Here is a 24504-nt window from a genome sequence, read left to right as displayed (position 1 = left end):
ACTGTGCAGCGAGTGCAGCGCGGCGGGAGCCAGCAGCCCAGCGACCCCGGAGCAGCAGCAGCAGCCACAGGGTCCCCGGAGTAGCAGCAGCAGCCACAACGACCCCGGAGCAGAAGCAGTAGCAGCCACAGCGACCACGGAGCAGCAGCAGCCGCCACACGACCCCGGAGCAGCAGCAGCAGCAGCAGCAGCCACAGCGACCCCGGAGCAGCAGCAGCAGCCACAGCGACCCCGGAGCAGCAGCAGCCGCCACAGCGACCCCGGAGCAGCAGCAGCAGCAGCAGCAGCAGCAGCAGCAGCCACAGCGACCCCGGAGCAGCAGCAGCAGCCACAGCGACCCCGGAGCAGCAGCAGCCGCCACAGCGACCTCGGAGCAGCAGCAGCAGCCGCCGCCGCAGCGACCCCGGAGCAGAAGCAGCAGCAGCAGCGACCCCGGAGCAGAAGCAGCCGCCGCCGCCGCCGCCGCCCGCGGAGCACAGCCGAGCCGGCCAAGGCGTTGTCGATGCCGCTGAACGGACAGAAGGAGGAGGACAAAGAGCCCCTCCTCGAGCTCTTCGTCAAGGCTGGCAGTGATGGGGAAAGCGTAGGAAAACGCCCCTTTTCCCAGAGGCTCTTCATGATTCTTTGGCTCAAAGGAGTTGTATTTAGTGCCACAACCGTTGACCTGAAAAGGAAGCCTGCAGACCTGCAGAACTCGGCTCCTGGGACCCACCCGCCATTTATAACTTAACAATGAAGTCAAAACGGATGTCAATAAGATCGAGGAATTTCTTGAAGAAGTCTCATGCCCTCCCAAGTACTTAACGCTTTCACCAGAACACCCCGCATCAAACACTGCTGGAGTGGACATCTTTGCCAAATTCTCTGCATCTATCAGGAATTCAAGGCCAGAGGCTAACGAAGCACTGGAGAGGGGTCTCTTGAAAACACTGCGGAAACTGGATGAATATCTGAATTCTCCCCACCTGATGAACTTGATGAGACTACTATGGAGGACATTAAGTTTTCTACACGTAAATTTCTGGACGGCAATGAAATGACATTAGCTGATGGCAACCTGCTGCCCAAACTGCACATTGTCAAGGTGGTGGCCAAAAAATATCGCAACTTTGATATCCCAAAAGGAATGACTGGCATCTGGAGATACTTAACTAAGGCTTATAGTAGGGATGAGTTCACCAATACCTGTCCCAGTGGTCAGGAGGTTGAAATAGCATATAGTGATGTAGCCAAAAGACTTACCAAGTAAAATAGCACTTATGAGAGAGCTATCTTTCTGTCTTCCCCTCAGAATATGCTTTTCCTAACAGACTGCTCTTATTCCTATAAAGGAGAAATTGTATTTTGCATGAACATGCAGTTATTCAATATTCGGGCCAAGGATAGACAAGGTATAGCAGTTAACTTAAAATGTACACTCCTAAGCAGTATTATTGTAAAATCCTTTTACCCTGCCTACCTCCCATATCCTCGTCCCCTCTCATTTGGAGACCCTCCAACACAAACTTCACTGCAGAGGTAGTTTGCCATCTCTCTGGAGACCTCGCCCTTGTGTGCATTCACTGTGTATAGAAGGCAGAACTTTTGAGGTGCAATGTTTAACTGTTAAAATAGTAGCCATGACTTCATCAGTCACCCACAAACTGGTGCATAATGCATGGTACAAGGAATACTTATGGGTTTTTTTTTTTTGAAATTTTGTAATATTTAGTAAGAGTATACGAAAGGATTGCTACTGTATCAGAAATAGTCTATCCTGGGTGTATACTAAGGGATATTACCACCAGAGAAGAGCCTTCTACAAAAAGTCACTACAGATTTCGCTATTTTGCTTTGTAGATAGATTTTTACTTTTGCCTAAAAGCATTTATCCACACCAATTGTAACACCTGACACTATGTAGAAGCTAAAAGTTTAGAGGGAGGGGTGTATTCTCAAGTTCTTCCTCAAGCATTTTATCCTTACAAGAGAAACTGATAGGTACCTGATACTCTGTCTAAATGTATTGCGTGTTATGTGTATTTTGCCCAGTGCCATTCATTTGGAACATTATTGCTTTCTTTCCTCATTTTAAAAAGCTCCTTTTTAGGTAAGCATACACCTTGCTGTTTATACATCTTTGGAGCAACACTACATAAACTGATATTTACTTGATTTAGCTCTAGCAGTACAGTGTTTAGTAATGTAGAAGTTAACACATACAGAAATTAACCTATGGAATGTAGGGTGGGTTTCTCAAAATATCAAGTAAAATTTTGTTTCTAAAGCATGTTTAATGTAGATGACCCAAAGAATACATTGTCCAGGTGGCCAACTTTCCCATTCCATCCCCATTTACTGTTAAGACTTTGTGAAGAGGATTGTTCACTCCTGGTGGAGTAAATTATAGTTGTGTTATGGTGAGTGCATATTAACAGTTTTGCCTGATCTCAATTACTGCGCTTCCTCAAGTTAAATTTTCTACAGCCACATTGGAGAATATAACCCTGCATGTTTTTTTTGTTTTGTTTTGTTTTTGAAATCAAAGTCCCAAACCAGGAATTATTTGTGCTCTAACAGGGGAGAATGAACTTGGTGATTAAAAAATAAAAGTTTTGAGATGGGGAGCAATAATCAGCTACAATGTATATCGACAAAATAAAATTTAAGAAAAAATAAAATAAATAAAATAAAATAAAATTAAAAAAACAAACAAACAAACAAACAAAAAACAGTGATTCCAGCTGGAGATTATCTGCAGCTGTCAGGAAAGCAAAAAAATAAAAATAAAATAAAATAAAATAAAATAAAAAATAATAAAATAAAAGTTTTCTATGTATGTAATTCATTTTTAAAAGACGAAAAAATGGACTTTCTAAGTACTAAAAGAACTGTGGTTGTGACTCTAATACATTTTGGGTAATTTTTTATACCTAACTCGTTTAAGAAGTGTTGTTTCTCATAGGCTGATTAGGCTGTTTTTTGAAAGTTTAAGTATATTGCTTTAAAATGGCAGTATTTTCCCCCCTTTGATATGGTAGCATTTAGTAAGCACTGGCTTTGTGGAAGCAGCCTGACTTTTATCAGCATACTGCATTTTTTACCTATCAGTAACTAGCTTAGGATAGAAACATAAGAAAAACTCTATGTTGTATCCATTTGGCTCAGGGAGATTCCTTTCCCTTACCTTTTCTAGAACTCCTTATTGCTGATCTAGAGTTTGAGCACCCATGTTTTTGTAATTAAATGTTGGGTGATGATGTGTCTGGTTCCAGGAAGAAGCACCCGCTAGTTATCTACTGACAGATTGTGTTGCAGTAGCTTCAGGGGATGCAAGTGTCCTGTCTGCACTGGTGCGCGGACAAGCTTCTCACTCTTCACCTACTTTTAAATCGTGGCAACTTGGCCTTCAGGTGATATTGAACCTTGCCTCATAGCTTAAAGTACAAGAAAGACTCAAGCGGAGGGTGTCTTTTTCCTAATGAATGGTGGGCTGAGTGGTGCAGGACAGAGGGCTGACAGAGGAAGGAGCTCCAGTTCTCAAAACAGAGTGACAAACAGTACATTCTGAGCCTCAGTTGTGAAGTGTTTTCACTTTGCGTATTTATTCTATTGTTTTTTATTTATCCACTGATTACAGTTGGCTGTCCCTCTGGATGTCCAAGGAAGTCAGGTCTATTATGATTTTGATGAAGGCAGAATTATTTTTCTCTGTAGAAAGACAGATTTTATTACTTTACGAGGGAAGTTATTCACGTGAAATTGAGTTTGGCAAATGGACGAAAGCTAGTAAGAAGGATGATCCTACAACATGCTTTTACCCCATTGTATATTTGTGGAAAGATCATGGCTTAAAATCTTGAGATATTTGGGACATTAAAGTTTTCTTGGCAGTTGGTGTAGCATATGTATTAACATGGAAATCATCTGGTTTTACTTTCTGCAACTAAGGAATCATTTCCTCTTTCGTGTTTCACTTCAGCGAGGAGATCTGGATGGAAGGTCTCATTATTTTCCAAGGGATTTTGAAAAATCATTGTATTCAACCTTTGGAAAGCTCTCTGCTATTCCACTTAATGTAACTTCCCTTTTTTGATACAGATGCAGGTTTTCTATACGGTTCTGTTCTCTTCTTGTGCTAGGATTATTAACTTTTGTGATAGAATTCAAATAAGATTTTATTTCTTGGTAACTGGCTTTCACAACTTATCTTTAAACGCTTGAGCAACATGTGTACAATTAAGAGATTTCTGACATTTATTCTTATACTAAGTGGATAAACTCTAGAATTTAGGCATTTTCACTTTAGTTCTATTGTGTTTTGATTCTCTCCAGAGTTGCATGGAGACAGCTTTTATTTCTGTGCATTTACAAAACCCATTTAGAAAATATCTACAAAGTAAAAATGAGAGGAAATAGAAATGTATTTTTTTCAAGAACATTTTGATACACATTTCATGAAGTTTATTGATTTATCAATTTCTTACACTGGTTATAATCAATATTTAATTCAAAGAGAGGGAAGCATTCATTATGATATACATGGCTTTTTAAACTCCTTCCTTTACGATTTATTGCGGTTGGGGCCACCAAAATTATATATTTATCAGGAAAAAAATTTTTCAACTCCTCCAGCCATAATGTTGAACAGAATTGGAATATTTTCTCTAGAATTTTCTTCAGCAGGCAAATGAAAGCTTAGAGTACTTGTATTTTCTTTTCTCTCTCTGGAACATCAATACCAGTATATTGCTGGCAGCTATTGTATTAAAATAATAAAGTATATTTTCACAATCCAAAACAATAATCTTAAAAAACAAAGCCTATTTCCCAGTAAGGTCACATTCTGAGGTACTGGGGGTTAGGATTTCATCATATATTCTATTGGGGGACACAATTCAACCCACAACAAATACACCCTTAGCAGAACCTTGCTAAGGGAATTAATAGTGAATATCTTTTAAGATCAAGGAAGAATGCAAGAACTATGACATCTGTATTTTTTATAAATTCCATTATTGAATTGTTTTATAATTTTACAAAAGAATATTAAATACACAATATGTCTTTTTATCCAATTTTAAGAAAATATTAGGCAATTAAGAACATTTGAATAGCCAAAGAAAGAACAAATGATCATATAATTTTTATAATTAAATGATTATATCTCCAACTAATTAGCTTCATAAAAACTCAACTAATTAGCTCAAAGTCAAGGGTTGGGGCTAGGGCATCTTTACTTTTCATAAGACATACATACCACACTTTGGGAACCACTGGCTTAAACCATTCATATATGTGTGCAAGTGCAAATCCATCTTGTTGATAATTAGCAAGATGAAAAGTGATAGAAAACATTACTAAAAGAAAACACTAAGTTACAAAAATATTATTATAGGAAAATTGTACAGATCCTTTAGAAGTTTGGTGAGAGATTTCACTATTTCTTCATTAGTGCTTGATTTCTAATAAATTAATGTGAGTAAATAAATCCAGAAATTTTAGGGCTGTATAGAAGATTGAAAGAGAAAATGTTTTAAAGTAATTTCAAAGCATGTAAAGCTAGATACAAATTAAAAATTGTGATGATGATTTTCCTGTTGCTGATTATCTCGCATTGCCATCTTTTGGGGTGACATTTTAAAATATCATTACTGAACTTTGGCAATGGTATCTGAGCTGAAAGCACTTTCTGTTAATTATTAGCTAGAACTGTTATGCTTGCAATTCTCATTTCATTGGGAACAGAGATTGGCCAACTTAGAAAAAGGATACAAATAATAGGTTAAAGAAGCAAAAGCAGCAAAATTCAGGCAAAGAACATTGATTAATGAATTTTTAAAAATTCTTAAAGGGTAAGCTTCAGGCAGACCTAATGAACATGACCAGGCCCCTCCATATGGAGCAGGTAACCCATGCTGACTCCAAATTTGCTGACATTATAGGGTTATTATTTCTGGAAGGATGTAGCATTCTGGAACAATTTCTTTAATGATTCCATTAAGACCATGGTTTCCTTCCATTTAGGTTTACATATTTCATTTTTCGCATTATCCCATACCAAAAAGAAAATAAAACCATATCTTAGATTGAGTGTCTGTGTGAGCCAAAGGAAAAAGAAAATCACTTGATTTTGATGGTTCTTAACCCCATTTTATTTGATAAGTACATGTGCTTTTGGATCATGCATCAGTGTGTAAATGATGAAATTTTATGAATACTATTTTAAAAGCAAAAAGTGATTTTGCTTACACTAAATTATGGCAAGTTTAAACATATGCCATAATATGAATGATACGGAAAAGCACACTCCATAGCACAGAAGCTTCAGGAATAGGGATCTCAGAGAACAGAATGTGACAACACAGGCTTCCAGATAACAGACTCACACTGAGTGTGCAGTTACTAGTCTCTTAGTTTGAAGAATATCTGCTTTTTACTTATTTGTCACTAGATGTTGCTTTTTCTTTGGACAAAGGAAATAAAATTCATTTTAATTTCTAGTAAAATCTTTTGAAATGCTGTCATAGAAAGGTTCTTCTTGGATATTTAAATATAAAAAATTAATTCTGAAGGCCCAGACATGTTTGAATGGTGGTTGAGTGCGAGCCTTACAATCTGATTTGAATTCTGGTTCCCAAACCTGCTTAGCAGTGTGACAGCAGTTACCTGACCTCCCTGTGCCTCTGTTATCTCCACTATGAAACAGCCATCGCAAGAAGCCCTGTGACATTGATCTTATGATGTTACCACCAACAGAGCAGTGGTCTGGAGTCAATGTTATAGTGCACTTAGTGTCTGGCATACTGAAGGACTAAAACAATTTTCAACTAAAACCAAACCAACTCTAAAAAACAAACAGTGAACAAGACCCAAATACATACCTGTAATGAAGTTTTGGTAAATTAAAGTATGTGGTTATTTCCCTTTATAGCACATACACGATCGTATTGTTTGAAGGATAAATGAGCAATTTTGAGTAACATTTAATTTTGATTTTTTAAGTCCTTCCTTTCTAAAACCAATAAAATCTTTTTACATTACGGTAGCATTTACAGCTTTCACTGATATTATGACCTTGAACTTCAAAAGAAATTAGTAAGGTGTACTAGTCCATTTTGTGTTACTATAACAGAAATACTTGAGACTGGGTAATTTAGAATCAACTGAGGTTTATTTGGCTTATGATTCTGGGACAGCTGCATCTGGCATGGGCCTCAGGCTGCTTCTACTCATGGCAGAAAACAGCAGGCAGCCGGTGGGTACAAGCAGATCACATGGTGAGAGGAAGCAAGAGACAGAGAGAGAGAGAGAGAGAGAGAGAGAGAGAGAGAGAGAGAGAGAGAGGAGGTGCCAGGGTCTTTTAAACAACCAACTGTCATGGGAACTAATAGAGCGAGAACTCACTCATTAATCCCCCTCCCCCAGGGAGAGCATTAATCCATTCATGAGGGATCCGCCCCCATGACTCAAACAGCTCCCAGCACTGCCACACTGGGGATCAAATTTCCACATGAGTTTTGGTGGGGACAACACATCCGAACTCTATCAAATGGGTTAATGGTTTTGCGGGTTATCAGGGAGGAGTGCTCTATAAGGAGAGGTAGAAAACACGGAAATGAGCTTTTGCTCACCTCTCACTGTGTGAGACCCTGGCTCACCACAGGACTCTGAAGAGTCCCAGCCAAGAAGAAGGCCCTCAGCAGATGTACCCCTCAAACCTGGACTTCCCACCCTCCAAAACCATAGGAAATAAATTTCATTTTCTTATAAATTGCCTAGTGTTGGGTATTCTGTTATAAGCAACAGAAAACACACTAATATAAATGGGTAGACAGAGGTGAGACACAGGACTCTTTTGTGAGGCCCTGCTACATAATATGAGTGGTTTGTATTCTGTTGTCATGGTTGATTGTGTATAAACCAAAAGGAGAGGAGGAGTCTAGAATGACTCCTGGATTTCTGGAAAAGGGGCTGGAGAAAAAGCTTGCAACAAGCCCTGGCCCAGTACAGACCAAGACTTGGTTTTCACAGGTCTGATGGGATCCGGGTTCCTACACGAGTGTTTTGGGCCTCCTAAGCACAGTTGCAGAAAACTGGCTTGTCACAGCAGGGCATATCTAACTCACTTGCTCCAGGCCCTATCTCCACCTGGGACTTGCTAATAGTCTGGGTCTTGAAACAAGATGTCACCGTTGGGAACAGCGGATGGACTGGTGCAGTGGCAGCTGCCACCCCTCCCCTTCTCCAGCCCTTCCTGACCCTCAGACAGCCACTCCCATGTCCCCCTGCCTCATGTGCTCCCTTCGGCAGGGTGGTCTCACTACCCACTGACCTCCCAAAGAGACCTCAGCTGCCTTGAAAACAAAACTTGCTGCACTGAAAACTTCCCGGAGTGCCGCCTGCTCCTCTTGTCTTAACTTCCATCCTCACGTGCCTGCTGGGCCTCGTTTTCCGTGCTCTCAAGGAAGAGGACTGCGCTATGTCTCTGAGAACCCTGTAAGATGTCGGGCTCGCTCGCTTTGTCCTCGGCACATGCCACAAAAGAGCTGTGCAGTGGGGACCCCAGAAGAGGGGTGATCCCGTCTCCCTCCAGGGTTTCAGAAAGGGGCCGGAAGGCTGGACTGTAGCACGAGACCAAGAGAAAAGTGGAGGTTACAGAGAGATGGGAGATGACACAATGTCTAGAGTCCTATCCAGACATGGAGGTCCAGGATTCTGGGTTTCTACGGATACTTTGGAAACAAGTAAGCAAAAATCTTTATAAAAGCTCCCAGAACTGTGGCTGAGCAGGCCAGCAGGTGACAATGACATCATTTCTATTCCTCAATATCTCCAGCCTCTGTCACCTGCCAGTCCTGCTCTAAGCAGTGAGAAGCCATGGGGTTTGTTTCTTACCGTCCGGGAGTTGAACGTGCAGTGCGACGACTTGGGATTAGAAAGTCCTCCTGACTGTGGGGTTAGCGCACCTGACACTTAGCGAGTGTTCAGTAAGTCCCAGTGATGGTCGTCATCATGTTTGTCTACAGAATTTCATTTTCTGGAAATTGTTTGCCAGAGTTTGAGTTTGAGGTCATTGTATCTGTTGTTTGAGAGGAAAGGTGAAGCAAGGGGGTAAATGATAAATCTGGAAATAGGTAATTCTCATAGCCCTTGGTCTGCTAGAAATAAGCTCTGTCATCTTAGCCAAGTCACTCAGCCTCTCTGAACACTCATATTGTAAAAGTGCCTGCCACATGGTGTCCAGGAACATGTCCAGCCTGTGTGCCGCTGTCCGGAGGATACACAAAGGATTTGTCCAACTCCTCCAGTAATACAGCCAGCCCATCCCATTGATTCCTGAGTGGTGTCCACACAATACCGTAATGACCTGCTGGTCAGGTTCAGAAACACAGCCCAGAATGCTGCTGTGCTGTATGCAGAGGTAATAGAGGCTCGGACTCTGCTGCTAGTATGCCTGGTGCTGCACACAATGAGACAGCCTGTTCTGCTTCCTTCTGGCCTAGCAGCCCAGGTTGCCTGCCTTGTCTGGGAGATGGATGGCAAGCTGTGGCCACTGGTTCAGCTGCCAAGTGCCTGAGCCCGGAGCCTCTGTGGTGCAAGGTGACTGAGTTGGGAAGGCTGCATATCCAGGCTCTCACCTGGGGACTCCTTTTTCCATTTCCATTTTCAGTTTCCAGACTTGTCAACAGTTTCTGTCTCTCTTCTCAGAGAAGAAATGGAAACTCAAAAACAAAAGGTAAATTCCCTTTAAACTGCATGGAGAAATCAGCATCCTGGTCTGTGGGACTCCTATTTGCCCAAAGTGATGGTTTCATTGTGCTGTTTGTCACAAAGTCCTTCTCGGGGACTGCGGTCCCCAGGGTGAGGTTGCAGGAAACAGGAATGGACCCCTGTCTCCAGCCCAGCTCCAGCCGTGTCCTGGACTAACCACTGTCTCCTTCAAGTGACCATCCAAAGCACTCTGGGTCTGTACGACTAATCTTTTTTAATTGAAATATAATTCATATACCATAAAATTCACCCTTTTAAGGTGTACAATTTATTTTTAGTATACTTTCACGATTGCACAACTATCATCACTATCTAATTCTGGAACGTTTTCATCTCCTCCAAACCCCATGCCTGTTGGTGGCCATTCTGCATTCTCTGCTTCTCCCACCCCTTGGCCAGCACTTATCTACTTTCTGTCTTTATGGATTTGCTTGTTCTGCATGTCTCGTATAAATGGAACCATAGAATGCATGGCCTTTATGTCTGGCTTCTTTCACTGTGCATAACATTTCAAGGTTCACCTACATTACAGAAAGTGTAAGTACTTCATTTTTTATGACTCCATAATATTCTATTGCATGGATATACTATGTTTTATTTATCTCTTCACCAGTTGATGAACATTCGAGTTGTTTTAACCCTTTGGCTATATAAATAATGTTTATATAAAAATTTGTGTACAAGCTTATGCGTGAACATATTTCAGTTCTCTTGGGATTGCTATTTCCAACATGGCTGCACCATTTTACATTCCCATAAGCAATATGGAATCAAGTTTTTCCACATCTTCACCAACATTGTTATTTCTGCCTTTTTGATTATAGCCATTCTAACAGATATGAACTGGTATCTTATTGTGGTTTTGATTTGCACTTCCGTAATGACTAATGATTTTGAGTATTTTTTCATGTGTTTATTTGCCATTTGAATATATTTTTGGGGAGAAATGTCTACTCTAATCCTTTTCCCATTTTTTAATTGAGTTATTTTTCTTTTCATTATTGAACCATAAGAGTTCTTTACATATTATGGATTCTAGACTTTCATCAGGTATATGATTTACACATATTTTCTCCTATTCTGTGGCTATCTTTTGAAGCAGAAAAGGTTTTAATCTTGATCAAGTCCAATTTATCTACTTTTTTTCCTTTGGTTACTTAAGCTTTAGGTGTCATATCTAAGAAACTTTGCCTAATCCAAAGTCGTAAAGACTTTCCTTATCTTTTTTCTTTTATAGTTTTAGCTGTTACATTCAGGTATTCAATCTGTTTTGAGCTGATTGTTGTATGTGGTGTGAGGAAGGGAGCCAACTTCATTCTTTTGCATGTGGATATTCAGTTATCTCAGCACCATTGGTTGAAGAGACTGTTCTTTCCCCAATGAATTGTTGTGCGGCTCTTACAACTCCTAGTAAAAACCTTTCTCCCATGATTCACTCCTTTGTATGTGTTTCTCCTCTCTCAAGCTAGATTGCCAGCCCACTGGGGGCAGAGACCAAGATCAATCTTTGGCTCCTCCAAAGAGGCTGGGCACAGGGTCATTCAAAGCCTCTGAAGGTACAGATTAATTAAATCATTCTGTAAGTTGCTACAGAGCTACTACCCCCTTGTGAGTATTTTTCACCTAGAGAGCTTAAGTTTCTTGTATAGTGTGCACCAATGTTAATTTAGCTTAATGAAGTTTAATGAAACCAGATTCAGGAGCCAGAGGAATAATGGCTTCAGATGCCTTTACATTCAAGACCTGCTGTGACAGCCTGTGAGTGCTTCATGGGGAGGTCCTGGCAAGCTGGTGCCTTCACAATCACCTCCAATTCCTAGCATGATCCAGGAATACACAGAGGGATAGGTCCTCTAACACAGCAGGTGAGGTCAAGAAGGAGAGGACTTTTAAAGGCTGTGCAAGGGGGATCCAGGCAAGGCAAAGGGAGAAAAGATTTTTAGTGGCAGAAGGCCTGCCTGCAGATAGACCTCCAGGGACAGAAACATGGAGGGGGCAGAGGGGGTGAGAGATATAGGGGTGGTCATTGATAAACCACTCCTGGGGGCTGGGCCTCCAGACCCTCTACATGTCCCAGAAGCTGTCCTGGGAAAGCCAACTCACCAAAAAGGAATATAAAAGCAGCCTTTGCCTAGTCCCAGCAACAGATTGTTAAGATAATGGGTTTATGTTCCAAAGGTTTCTTTTCCTGTGTTTAATCAATAAAATGTTCTTTAGATCAATACAAATGTAATTTCGTGGTTGGCAGCCATTTATAGCATGCAGTGGAGAAGTCACTGCCCAGCAAGCCCAGCCCGTGAGCATCATGCAAGCATATTGCTGTGCTTGCTGTGGGTTATGCTTGAAAACAGCAAGGAAAAGCAAATGAGATTACCAGCCAATAATCTCGGTGTTGGCACCACTGTCTTGGTGCCTGTATTAATCTCTTCAATGCATAGGCTTTCAGTAGAGAGAATCTGGCTCTCCTAAATTCATTTTGAAAACAGATAATAAGAAGAGGGGAATTGCTGATGTTTTTATTTAGTACTTCTCACATTCCTAAAACGATCTTAAGTGCTTTCTGTGAATTGCCTCATTTAAGTCTGACATAAACCCAATGAAATGGCCCCGACTATTATCCTCATCTTATGGATAAGGATATAAAGGCACAGAGAGGCTGAAAAACCTGCTCGAGGGCACACAGCTGCTAAGTAGCAGAGCTGGGATTTGTACCCAGGCAGTCTGATACAGAGGCTCTAAGCACCATGCTGAGCCATCCCTCCTTCTGAGTGTCACCTACTCAGATGCTTACCACACACCAGGCCCTGTGCTTGGCACGTTCCAGTGTTTGATTTTCTTTATTCCCCCAAAGCTTTTTACTGTAGGTGTCATGACAGATGAGGAAACTGAGGCCTGGAGATCAGTAACTTGCCCACAATTTCATTGCTAGGAAGGGCAGCACCAACCTTCCAGTCCAGGCATGACCTGGTGCTGCTGTGCCAAGCTCTCTTGTTCAGGGAGGCAGAGAAATGGTACACATGTTTCCTGCTTCTTCAGCAGCAGCTTGTGTGGGGTGTGAAGAGCGTGTGCCTCGGGAGCTCAAGAAGAGGCAGACCCTGAGGGCAGAACAAGCGAGCCAGAGGCTCCAGGGACCCCCGGCAGTATGAGCCGACTGTCATTGCAGTAGGACTGCTCAGAGAGAAAGGCTTTCTGATCTCCAGTTCCTGCTCATGCTATGGCCTGCTCCCACATGCGGTGTGGCCTGAGTGTCCCACTGGTTGTGAAACAGATCAGCCCCAGGTAGTAGTCAGACATTCTCTGAATACTCACGTTCACTGTCCTGGCATGGGCAGGGCTGTGAGCCAATGTGAGGCTGGATGTCTGATCCACTGTCTATAGACTGTGAGCTTCATGAAGACAGGGCAGGTGGTGAGGACTAGGAGCCAGAACCACTGCACTCCAGCCCCCACCCAGCAGTGTGTGCCTGAGCACGTCCTTTCCCTTCTCTGGGCCGTGGGAAAGCCTCTCCCAGCTCCAACACTGTAGAAATCAGTGGGAAATGTGAAGGTTGATGCTGCTAAGATAGAGAGTAATCTTTCATTCAATCAGCAATATTCAGCGAAGGCCCATCATGTACCAGGCATGGAATTCAGCAATGAACAAAACAGACAACACTTCTTATCCTTGTAAAGCTTAAATTCTAGTGATTTGGGAGATGTCAGCCTCATTCGTTCACTCATTCATTCACTCATCTATTCATTCGACAATCATCTGCCGTGGTTCAGGTACTGCAGCAGGTCCCAGGGATTCAAAGGAGAGAAAGGCCCAGCCCTGGGGGTACTAAAACTCCAGCAGGGAAGTGAGGTATGTAAAAAACATATCTCCATTTTGAGGTTGGAACAGAAGCAGTGCTTATTCTAAAACTATCCCAGCATTAAGTAAGAACTCCCTAGAAACGGGGAGTTACAATCAAGCAGCAAAGTAGGGCAGGAGACCAGAGAAGCTGGGGCAGTGGATGGGAGGCAGCCAGGAAGAAGTCCCTGGGTCAGGGCAGGCACCCCCAGGAGCCTCTTAGGTCATGCATGAGCAAACTTTCAGGGATGTGGCAGGTGAATGAAAGGGACGCACACGGCACAGGCTCAGCCGGAGCCTTTGCCCCATCGTAGTCCCAACTCTGCTGTTAGGAAGAGCCTGCAGCAATAAGCGGGTGGAGTCTGCCCCCTTCCCTGAAGCTCATCCGTAGATCAGGGGTCTGAAGTTAATGCCAGTCACTGGCTTCTCTGTACCTGCCCCCACTTCTAGTTGGGCCTTTGAGTTTTGGGGTTTCCCCCAGAGCAACAGTCTCTTGGGAGGGGAGCCCTGTGCTGCACCCATCCAGCCTAGGTTCCCTTTGCTGTGGCATCCCGCTTCCTGGGAGCTGGAGTTTGCTCCTGCTGCTCCTTAACCTCTTCCAGGGATGGCTGAGGACTGCACCCCTGGCTGGCTCCTTCCTGGCTGTCACTTTCCTTCTTCGTAGCACCCATGTCAGCTTCTCTCCAACTCCCCTTCCCTGCGGCTCCATATTCCTCTTAGTCCCTGTGGTGACAAACCCTGACATTATCATCTAGCAGAGGGTCCTGACTTTTGACAGGCCACTTCCTCTCTGCCAACCTCAACCTTCCCACCTGTAAACTGAGAATAATTTTGCCTGTCCTGATGAACTGACAGCTGTATTGAAAATCTAGTGAGATAATATACAAAATAATAAACTCTGAAGTGTTGTGTAGAGGTAGCAATAACAATGAGAATTTTTACAACACACACCAGAGTTACAAGGGGTAGTTTAAGAATCATTTCTGTCCAGGGTCAATTAGCGATCCCTGAGCAACCTGTGTGGGACAGTTGCTGTTGTACCCCTCATTTAAACATCACATCATTCTTTTACTATTTATAAATTAAGAAATATAGGCTCTGAGAAGTGATATGTTTTGCCCAAGGACACAGAGCTTTAAATGAAGGACTTGGGTTTCATGGAGAAGTCATCGGGCTGTTGAAGCCACAGTAACACAGAGGGCTAAACTCCCCTCCATGCGGTCTCTGGAAAGATACAAAGTGTCCTGTACTCTTAGATTTAAATACAAATGCACTGCTTTCAGACCCAACTAGGAGCAGGTAAGTACCTGTGGGAAGTGGGGGGCTGGGCTGTCTGCCGGATCAGCATAGAGAATCCAGGAGCTGGTCTTCTCTAGTTATTGATAAACGCTACAATGAAATCATTATTTGGCAACGTGTTCATTTAATAGTTCATCCCACAGGCCCAGGATGGAAAGTAGGCACAGTCACGCTTCTAAGATAACATTTTGTGTCAATGTCATTGGCTTTGCTGCACATTTTTGGCAAAGATGTGCCCTGTTAGAGGATAACCCAATTTTCCCAGACTTCACTACAATCTCATAATCCTGAGCCCCTCCCACCAGAGTCCTTGGTCCCTCCCTAGAGTCTCGGCCTTGGTGGGGCCCTAAGATGATTCTGAACAAGGCAGGAAGGTATCTACTGCCTGAGCCCTGCAGCTGGGGGCAGAGGGATTAGCCAAGCTATTGTCACCAGTGTCTGGTCTGCTGATGTGAGCCCCTATTATCCCCATGCTCAGTGGATCTCACCTGAGCAGACAGGGTACCTGGCCTCCAGCTCAGCTTTCCTGCTCCACCCTACAGGTGTATATGCTCAGCCTGGATGGCAACCTGCTTGGTGAGGTCTGTTCTACACAGTCTGACCTCTTGCCCAGGTACCTGGACTCTGCCCCCAGCCTACATGTGGCAATCATGATTTTGAGTGTCATCTCTCTCCTGGTTGGGGACACCCACCTGAACCACACCTGAGCTTGTTGAACCTGTGATCTCCATGTACCAGCTGCTGAGTCCTGCCTTCCTCCCAGTGCAGCAGCTGAGCCGCAGGGTTCCAGAATGCTCACTGTAAGAGCTCCTGAGTCCTCCATGCGCCTTCACCCCGCAATGCCACTATAGCGTGACTGCTTGCTTGAAGTACCTTTGAAAGTCACGAAGTGAGCAGAGAACACTCTGACGCTGCCTGCTACTTTCTCCCGGGGGGCTCTTTCAATCTGGGCACCTTCCCACCATTTTACTTGTTCCCAGAAAAAGATGCGTAACCACAGTATCCAGGTGGGCTGGCGTGATGGCAGAGTCCGTGGTGTTGCACAAGACCGCTGGCTCCAATTTGGGGCTTTGCCTGAAGGGCAAGACTAGTTGGTTCCTACCCATGTGGAATACGGGGATGTTCCCACTTTATTCTGGGCAGGGAAAGAGCTGGAATGCAGTTGGCCATTACCAGGGAGTTTCCATTTGGACCGCTCTCATAATGAGCAGCAGGAAGTGATGGGCTGGGAGATGCTCTTGCAAACCCCTGCCTATCTCATGTTCCTCGGGCTCCATTTCTCTAGTTTATTCAAATAGGAGCAGTAATCACACTTACTCTATACCAGGCTACCTGGGAGGGGTGCTGTGACGAGGCTGCCAAGGTCCCCACATTCACAGCACAGTGTCCATGAAAAAGCCGTACACAGGTGGATAATGCTGAGGGCACTCAGGCACTCCAGCCTTCTCTCTTGACTTCAGCCAGCTACAGTCATTGCCCCTCTCACCTTCGGTCTCAGCCAGAGCTCTCCAAATTCAACAGGAGTGTCTGTCAAAGCAGAGGAGTGGATTCCACGGACACTCCAAAGAGCTACATGTTCAAGGCGCTTCTCGGAAAACCAGCAAGGCACTTGGAAGTTTTGCTAATTCTACCAGATGATTCCTTTCACTGTGGATGACTTTGGATCTAAGCTATTTCTATCAAGAGAAAACAATTTGCATAGTGCCTGTGTTACTCGGTTTTCTGTTGCTTATTACAGAATACCTGAAACTGGGTGATTGATAAAGAAAATAAATTTATTTCTTGTGGTTTTGGAGGTTGGGAAGTCCAAGACTGTGGGGCACATGTGGTAAAGGCCTTCTTGGTGGGGACTCTGCAGAGTCCTGAGGTGGATCAGAACATCATATGGTGAGAATGCAAGAGTGTGTTAATGTGCTCACTTGCTTGCCTTTTTTTTTTTGGAGAAATGCCAACTCTTTGTATTTATTTCCCTTTCATTGATTACTAGTGAGACTGAATACATTATAGTAATAAAATTTTAACTTATAGACATGTACATGTAAATGAATTTCCTATTGGCTCATTCTGCTGTATTTTAGATACTATTTTAATTATATACATTTGCACACACAAAATAAATAAATAAAACTTATGTAAAAACAAAGCTCTCCTTATAAAGCCACCAGGGCCCCTGCTATGATAACCCACTCATCCATTAACCTATTACTCCATGAATGAATTAATGGAGTTAATCTATTAATCACCTCTTAAAGGCCCCACCTTCCAAATACCATGTCAAATTAACCACCATTTAATATTGCCACAATAGGAACCAAGTTTCAACATGAGCCTTGGAGGGGACCTTCAAACTATAGCAATGCCCCAATGACTAATCCAATTCAGTGTGGTGTAGACACAGCCCACCTGGGGCTTCAAGCCTAAAAGTTTCACTGCAGAAACTGGATGTCTTGGTCCCTTGCATAATGGCAGGCAAACACAAGATAAAAGTTTGTTCTCTTGCTATGATCCACACTATGGGACTAGTGTTTTCTGAGAATCATAGCATTAGCATGTCCTTAGAGGCTATCTAATTTCAGTTCACACTCAGAGTAGAAACCTCAGCATGGCACTTCTAATCTGGTTTGAACACCTCCTATCAGCCACTGTGAAGCTACTACACCTGTCAGAAAGTTCCATTGTCGCATTATTCCACATACCAGAAAGTTTTTCCTCTCAAGGAGCTGAATTCTTCCTGGGAACTTTTGCCCATTGCTTCTGTTGTACTCCCTGTGCCATATGGAGTGAGCCTATTTCTTCTTCCTGATGGAGGCTCTTAACATTTCCAAAGACTGCCATTCTGTCCCTTTGAGTCACTTCTTCAGACACAGAGTCTTCCATTTCTTTACCTGCTTATGCCAAGACAAGGGTTCCACACACTTCACTCAGCTCTTCATGCTTGAAAGGCCCAGAAGCATCTCTCCTTCCTTATGCCAGTGAAAGACGACAGAAGGCCCAGGGCTGGCCTGCCGTGCAGAGAGGAAGCAGCCTGTGTGCAGTGGATCAGACTGGACGGCCAGGACCTGGATGCACAGCAAACAAAACGACCAACTCAAAGGGCTGGATGAGAGCCGAACCATTGCAGACTGCAAACGGTGGGACGGGAGACTGGAGAAGCAACGGCAGCAGCAGTGCAGGCAGCAGACAGCGTTTCACCGGGGTGTCGGCCAGAGTCTGCAGCAGCATTTTCTGATTCATTTTAACTACAGAATTGATACTTGAATAAGTTTTCTTTGTTAAAAAATGAAAATATTACAGATAAGTCTAAAATGTCCCTGGACCTACTCTCCTGCTTTCCCCACCCAATTGCAGTCCCAGCCTCACCTCTCCAGAGCTCACCACTTCCCAGTTTGTGTATATCTTCACAGAGCTTTGACCGTGTACACAGATGTATGTAGTGTGTTAGTCGGTGTTCTCCAGAGAAACAGAGATACTAAGATGTATGTGTGTGTGTATACACATATATGTCTCTCTATATATAGTTAGACTCATATACATATGTGTGTATATGTATGTGAATTAGACTCATTCCATATAGCACAGGGAGTAGAATAGAATCAACTGAGCGAAAGTTCCCAGGAAGAAGATTTCAGTTCCCTAAGAGGACAAACTTTCATGTAGATATGACGTGTCAGATCCCGGCATGGTGGAACACCCAGTGGATGACCTTCTGGCTCTGAGGGTCAATGGCTCTTTGAAGATCACTCAGTCAGCACCAGGCACTTCATGGCATTTATTCAATGTCTGAAGCTCTCCAACCAGCTGGGTCCTGCAAACTGGACGCTGCAGAGGAAGAACCTGCGACCAGTGAACTGAAGACCCACGCCGGGCCTGATGCCTTTTCCCCTCACTTCTCCCTGATGGCAGACTTTCATTTCAGAGAGGTCACAAAGCACAGCACCAATAGAAACAATGACGATCATGACACTAATGCAGCACAGCACTGCTCATGTCCCCAGCTTGCTTCTGAGTGTTAGTAACTTCATGAGTGCCTGCAGCAGCCTCATGAGGTGGGGACAGCTATACTCCCATTTTACAGATTAAGACACTAGGTGTGGCACAGACCACAGTGGCAGACACATCCCTCAGATCTCACCACTTTGAAGGGCTGGCTTTCAATTGCATGTCTTTTCCTGGAGGCCCTTTCTGATGCCCGCTAGCTCTTCTCTACCTGGCGTCAAGGCAAAGGGAAGTCTTACCATCCCCCGGGAGTAGCCTCAGCCAGTGTCTGATGGGAGTTGGATAAATATCCCAGCTTCCTTGCTTCTTGGGAGGGAAAGCTTTGAAGCTCATGTCTCCCACTGATTCCAAGCCTCCCTTGGGAGGGTCCAGTTCCACTTCCCCAGTGCTCTACTGGTTTTCTGTATTTTTCTGAGCTCAAATACTTGTCTCCATGTCTACGTCTTGGGGAACCTAGCATAAGACATTCAGGCACAGACAAGTAAGTGAATTGTTCAGATCCCCGTGATGTAAATGGAGACACCCATAAGTTTGCAGGCTTTACTTACGACGCCATCCCATTAGACCAAGCACCTGAGCCCACCCTCCGGGCACTTGCCTGAGCAAGGATTTGCCCTCTGGTGCAACATAAAGCAACAGGAAATCACGGGCCTTGCTGTCTGGTTCTGTGCTCACATCACGCTGGGCCTGTGGGAATTTTCAACTGGAGGATGTTTGCAAAGCAGCTTGCCTTCAGCCCTGAACATGGTGACAAAGGCGGGAGGGGAGAATGGGATGACAAAGTTCTGCACCACAGGAAATCATGTTAGAAGGCTGCAAAAATCATGTATCCTTTGAGGCTTAATGGTTTTAATTTTCTCAGACCCTGATCTCCCTGGCAACAATTTAAACGTGCATAAGCGTTCATGAATCAAAGTTGGGCACGTCTGCATGTTTAATTACATGTCATTGGATGGAAACTTTCCTTCTGATCTTAGCATTTAAAGGGATTTACACTTTAACAATTACATTTTTTCCTCCTCTCTCAACATCACTGTGGGTTGTTGAATAGTATCCGCGTCATTGGGGTGGCAGGCAGGTGCTGAGAAAGCTGGGGGGGATTTCTCTTCTGTCTGGGATGTGGTGAGGTGCTGTCTACACGCTCCTCTTCTTGAGAAATGTTTCAGATGATGGTGCTTCTCCACTGTCCTGTGAGGGTCCTACCTCCAAGTCCCCACACCCACCCCAGAGGATGCCAGGCCAGTACAGACCAGAGCTTAGATACAAGGCAGGCCAGCGTCTCCTTACCCTGCTCAGTGCTGACCCCGATGAGCCTCCAAACCTCCCCAATGACAGGTTAATTTCTGCTTCAGTGGTTACCAGAGACAACTGGAAGACTGGCCCCAGTAGAATTTGGATCACTTTCCTTCCTTTGCTAACCTTCTCTTCCTCCTTCCCTCACCTCTGCCTCTTCCCTCTCCCTGCCCCCCTGCACCTTACTCATTTCCCTTCCTCCTCCCTCCCACACATGATAAATTTAGTGATTCTTCTGAGCCACCATTAGGGACACATGTGTAAGACTTGTCAGGAACCCTCAAAGTCTACATGCAGACATTTCTAATCCTTTCCGTGAGGAATTCATTTGTGTCCAGAGGAAAACACCACTGACCCGAAGATTGTTTTTGTCTACATTCCTCCCTTTTCAGAACTGACCTGAACTATTTTTTCTCTCAGGCAGGCATCCATCTATTTAATATTATTTGTTGAGGCAGTACATCAATGTCATAAGGCTGTAAGGCCAGATTATTTGGGTTTTCTCCCTACTCTACCATGTACAAATTACTCTTCCTTACCATGCCTCAATTTCCTCATCTGTAAAATGGGCATGATAAGCCCTCACTGGTTAAAATGAAAATTAAAACATGTAACAATTTTAAGAGCTTGGCTTAGTTCTTGGAGATAACAAACCACTCCCAAACTTATTGAATTAAAACAGGGCTTGCAAACTTTTTCCGTAAAAAGACAGAAAGTAAATATTTTAAGCTTTGTAGGCCATACAGCGTCTGTTGTAACTACTCCACTCTGCTGTTGAAATGTGAAAGCAGCTATAGACAAAACAGCTGTCTATTGGAATAAAGAAATGAGTGAGGCTGTGTTCCAATAAAATTATATTTCCAAAAATAGGACCTGAGCCAGATTTGGCCCAAAGGCCATAGTTTGCCAACTCCTGATTTAAAATAACAACTACTTATTTGCCTACAGTTTTGTGGCTGATCAGTTGTATGGTTTTCCTGCCTTGGCTAGGCTTACTCATGGGTCTGAAGTCAGCCGCCAGGTCAGCTGGGGCTATCTGATCTAGGATGGCATCACCTGGCATGGCATGACTCTGCTCCATGTGGTCTCTCATCCTCCAGCAGCAAGCTGGGGGCACAGGGGTTAATCAAGCTGCTGTCGCAGATATCTGGTCCACTGATGTGAGCCCCTAATCATTGCTTTGCCACATTCCATTGGTCAAAGTAAGCCACGAGGCCAGCCCCAATTCAATGGTTAGGGAAACTAACTCCGTCCCATGAAGGAAGAGTTGCAGGTTCACACTGCAGAGGGAGGTGCACACAGGTAGGGAGATGATCGCAGCCATTTTTGCAAACAACCTGCTCGTTAGCACATGAGAAGTGCTCTGTGAATGAAATGTATGAGCATGCGCCCATTCCGGATCCTGTTCTGCAGTAGAAATAGGAGAGATTATAAGCCATAAAATCCCAGCTTTGAGATGCTTACAGTCCAAAACCTAAAATAAAGTTTGTCTGCAAATAACTATAAAAATAATAAATAAATGAGAATTGACTCACCAGCTTGGGATTCAGAGCTCAAAAGACAGAAGCAACTAGCATGTGGGAGATAAGAAGTCTGGTAAGTTTTTGCAACACTCAGAGATGATATCTCAGAATTCTTCATAACAAAACAGTCTTCCGTGACCTCTAGGCCTGGACACCTGAACTAATAGTGACGCGGTCCTCATCTCATGCTGGAACATTCTCAAACGGGGCTGCCTTTCACCATCACCCTCGTCTATTTCATCTGGGCTGTTACAACAAAGGACTGTAGACTGGGTGGCTCATAAACAACAGGCAGCGATTGTTCATAGTGATGGAGACTGAAAGTCCAAGACCAAGGTGAAGGCAGATCTGATGTCTGCTGAGTGCCATCTCCTGGTTCACAGACAGCCGTCTTTTGGCTGTGCAGAAGGGGTGACAAAGCACCCTGGGGCCTCTCTTTTTAAAAAAATTTATTTTATTTTATTTTTCTATTTATTTCATCTTTTTATTTTACCGCAGTAGTGAAAGCTGTCAATACGGTGCCAAGTAATGGTGATCCTGGCACCTGTCTTACTGGTTTCTTCAGTGGAGATGTCTTCAGCATTTTTCAATTCGGTGTTATGTTTCTTCATGACTTTTAGTAAGTGATCTCTGCTGTTTTTAAGTAACTTAGTTGCTGATTTTTTATTGGAACGTAATTGATTGTACATATCTGTGTGGTACAGCATTGAATATCAATACCCGTATGTGTAAAATGTCACACTCAAGTCACGATAATTAGTATATTCACCAATACACAATGTAATCATTTTTTGAGTCTAGGGCCTCTTTTATAAGGGCACTAATCTCATTCACGAGGGTTCTACCCTCATTACCTGATCACCTCCCAAAGGCCCCACATCCATATACCAGCACCTTGGAAATTAGCTTTTAACAAATGAATTTTGAGGGGATGCAAACTTCCAGTCTATAGCACCCTCCTGATCTCTGGAGGAAAGAGAGCCCCGACAACGTCCTCTCATTGACTTCCTTATCTCAGTTATACCTGCAGAGGGAAACCACAAAATCAGAGTGATCATCTGAAACTGGGACATTTCAGGTAGAGAGATCAGCAAGTACAAAGGCTGATGGGAGAGATGGGAGCTTCTGGACCAGAGTGAGAAGGAAGGACAGTGGTGAGGGATGAGATTAGGGGGTAGCTGGGACCAGATCGTGCCGTAAGGAGATGGACTATAGAAAGACAAGAGAAAAAGCAGGAAGGTGAAGTAAGAGAGATGCTGACAGCTTGGTCTAGGATGGCTGCGGTAGACCAGGGAGAAGTTGTTGCACTCTAGATATATTTTGCATGTAGAGTAGGCAGGATTTTGCTAATGCATTCGTTACACAGAGTGAGAGAAAGAAATCAAGGACATTTCTGGGGTTATTGACCTGAACTGGAGGTACTATTGCCTGAGATGGGGTAGACTGGGGCAGGAGGTAAGTTTGGGAAGAAAAATTGAGAATTTACTTTTGACATGAGACCCCTATTAATTTAAATGGTAATGGTGACTAAACTGCTGGAGTGTAGGGGAGAGGCTAGGTTGAAGTCAGGCATTGAGAATCCTGACATATACATCAATGTATGTATGGCATTTAAAGCCTTAGGATTATTGAGGTCTCCTAAGAGGAAGTGAGGGCAGAGGAGAGAGACAGGTGAGGACTGAGCCCCAGGCACTACAATGTTCAAAAATCAGGAAAACCAGAAGGATCTGCAAAGGAGGAGAACCAAGAGGGAGTAGTATCGTAGAGTCCAAGGGAAGAAAGTCTTCCAAGAAGGAGAGTGGGATCCACTGTCTCAAATATTGCTAATAGATTGAGTGAGATGAGAACTGAGAATCATGTCACATTTAGCAACACGGAGGCCATTATCGGCCTCGACAATGGGAGTTTCAGTTCACTTGTAGGGAAGAAAGTCTGAGTGCAGGGGCCCAAGAGAGACTCTAAGGAGAGGAATTGAAAGTATAGAAAGTTATTGAGGATTTTGCTGCAAAGGAAAAGCAGAGAAATGAGCTGGTCGCTTAAGAATATGTGAGATCAAGCGAGGGGTTTCCCCAAATGGGAACTATTCCAGCATATTTGCATGTTTGGAAGAAAACAAAAACTCAAGTGCAAGGGCAAAGTTTTTATCTTGTAGGCAGGAAGAGGTGAGACGAGAGCCCTGGAAGACTGGCCTTGGATTGGAGCAGAGACAGGTCATTGACTGTAACAGGAGGGAAGGTGAGCCCACATGCAAAGAATTAGCAGACTGGGAAGTAGGAAGATGAAGTGGTTCTTTTTGGTTTGCTGCTAATTCCTCAGTGAAATATAAGGTGGGGTTAGTGTGGTGGTCCTCAGACCAGCAGCGCCAGCATCGTCTGGGAACTTGTTAGAAATGCAAATTCTTGGGCCCAACTGCAGGCCTACTAAGGCAGAACATGGGGTTGGAGCCTAGCAATCAGTGTTGCACGATCCTTCCAGGTGGTGCTGATGCGTGCTCAAGTCAGAGGACCCCTGGGTTGATGTGAAGAGGGAGAAAGGGGTGTCAGAGGTTGGAGGAATTAAAGTGCGGAGCAGGGAACCAATGAGGAGATTGTTGTGGAACTGGTAAGCAGTGCTGAGGACCCACTTTGGTGGTCCTTAATTTAAAGTGAGACCAACTAGTAAGACAGTGTTCCCCCCCCCTTTTTTTTTCTTTCTTTCCACATTAAGCTGCTCGGGGCAAGAGTGGAGCGTGCAGAGATGGATTTTCATTGGGCTTGGTGTTTTGCTAGACAATTCTGATGAAGGAAAGGGAGCAAGAAGGTGGAGAATG

At 43.9% G+C, this 24504-nt stretch overlaps 1 pseudogene; it reads left to right on the top strand.

The window, feature by feature from the left end:
* Positions 1-498: 498 nt before the first annotated feature.
* LOC134379251 (chloride intracellular channel protein 4-like) lies at positions 499-1262 on the top strand (annotated as a pseudogene).
* The last annotated feature ends 23242 nt before the right edge of the window (positions 1263-24504 follow it).

This window comes from Cynocephalus volans, chromosome 5, assembly GCF_027409185.1.
Source record: "Cynocephalus volans isolate mCynVol1 chromosome 5, mCynVol1.pri, whole genome shotgun sequence".
In the NCBI taxonomy this organism is placed as follows: domain Eukaryota; kingdom Metazoa; phylum Chordata; class Mammalia; order Dermoptera; family Cynocephalidae; genus Cynocephalus; species Cynocephalus volans.
The sequence above is the reverse complement of the archived record's forward strand: the minus strand, read 5'-3'. Positions and strand labels throughout refer to the sequence as shown.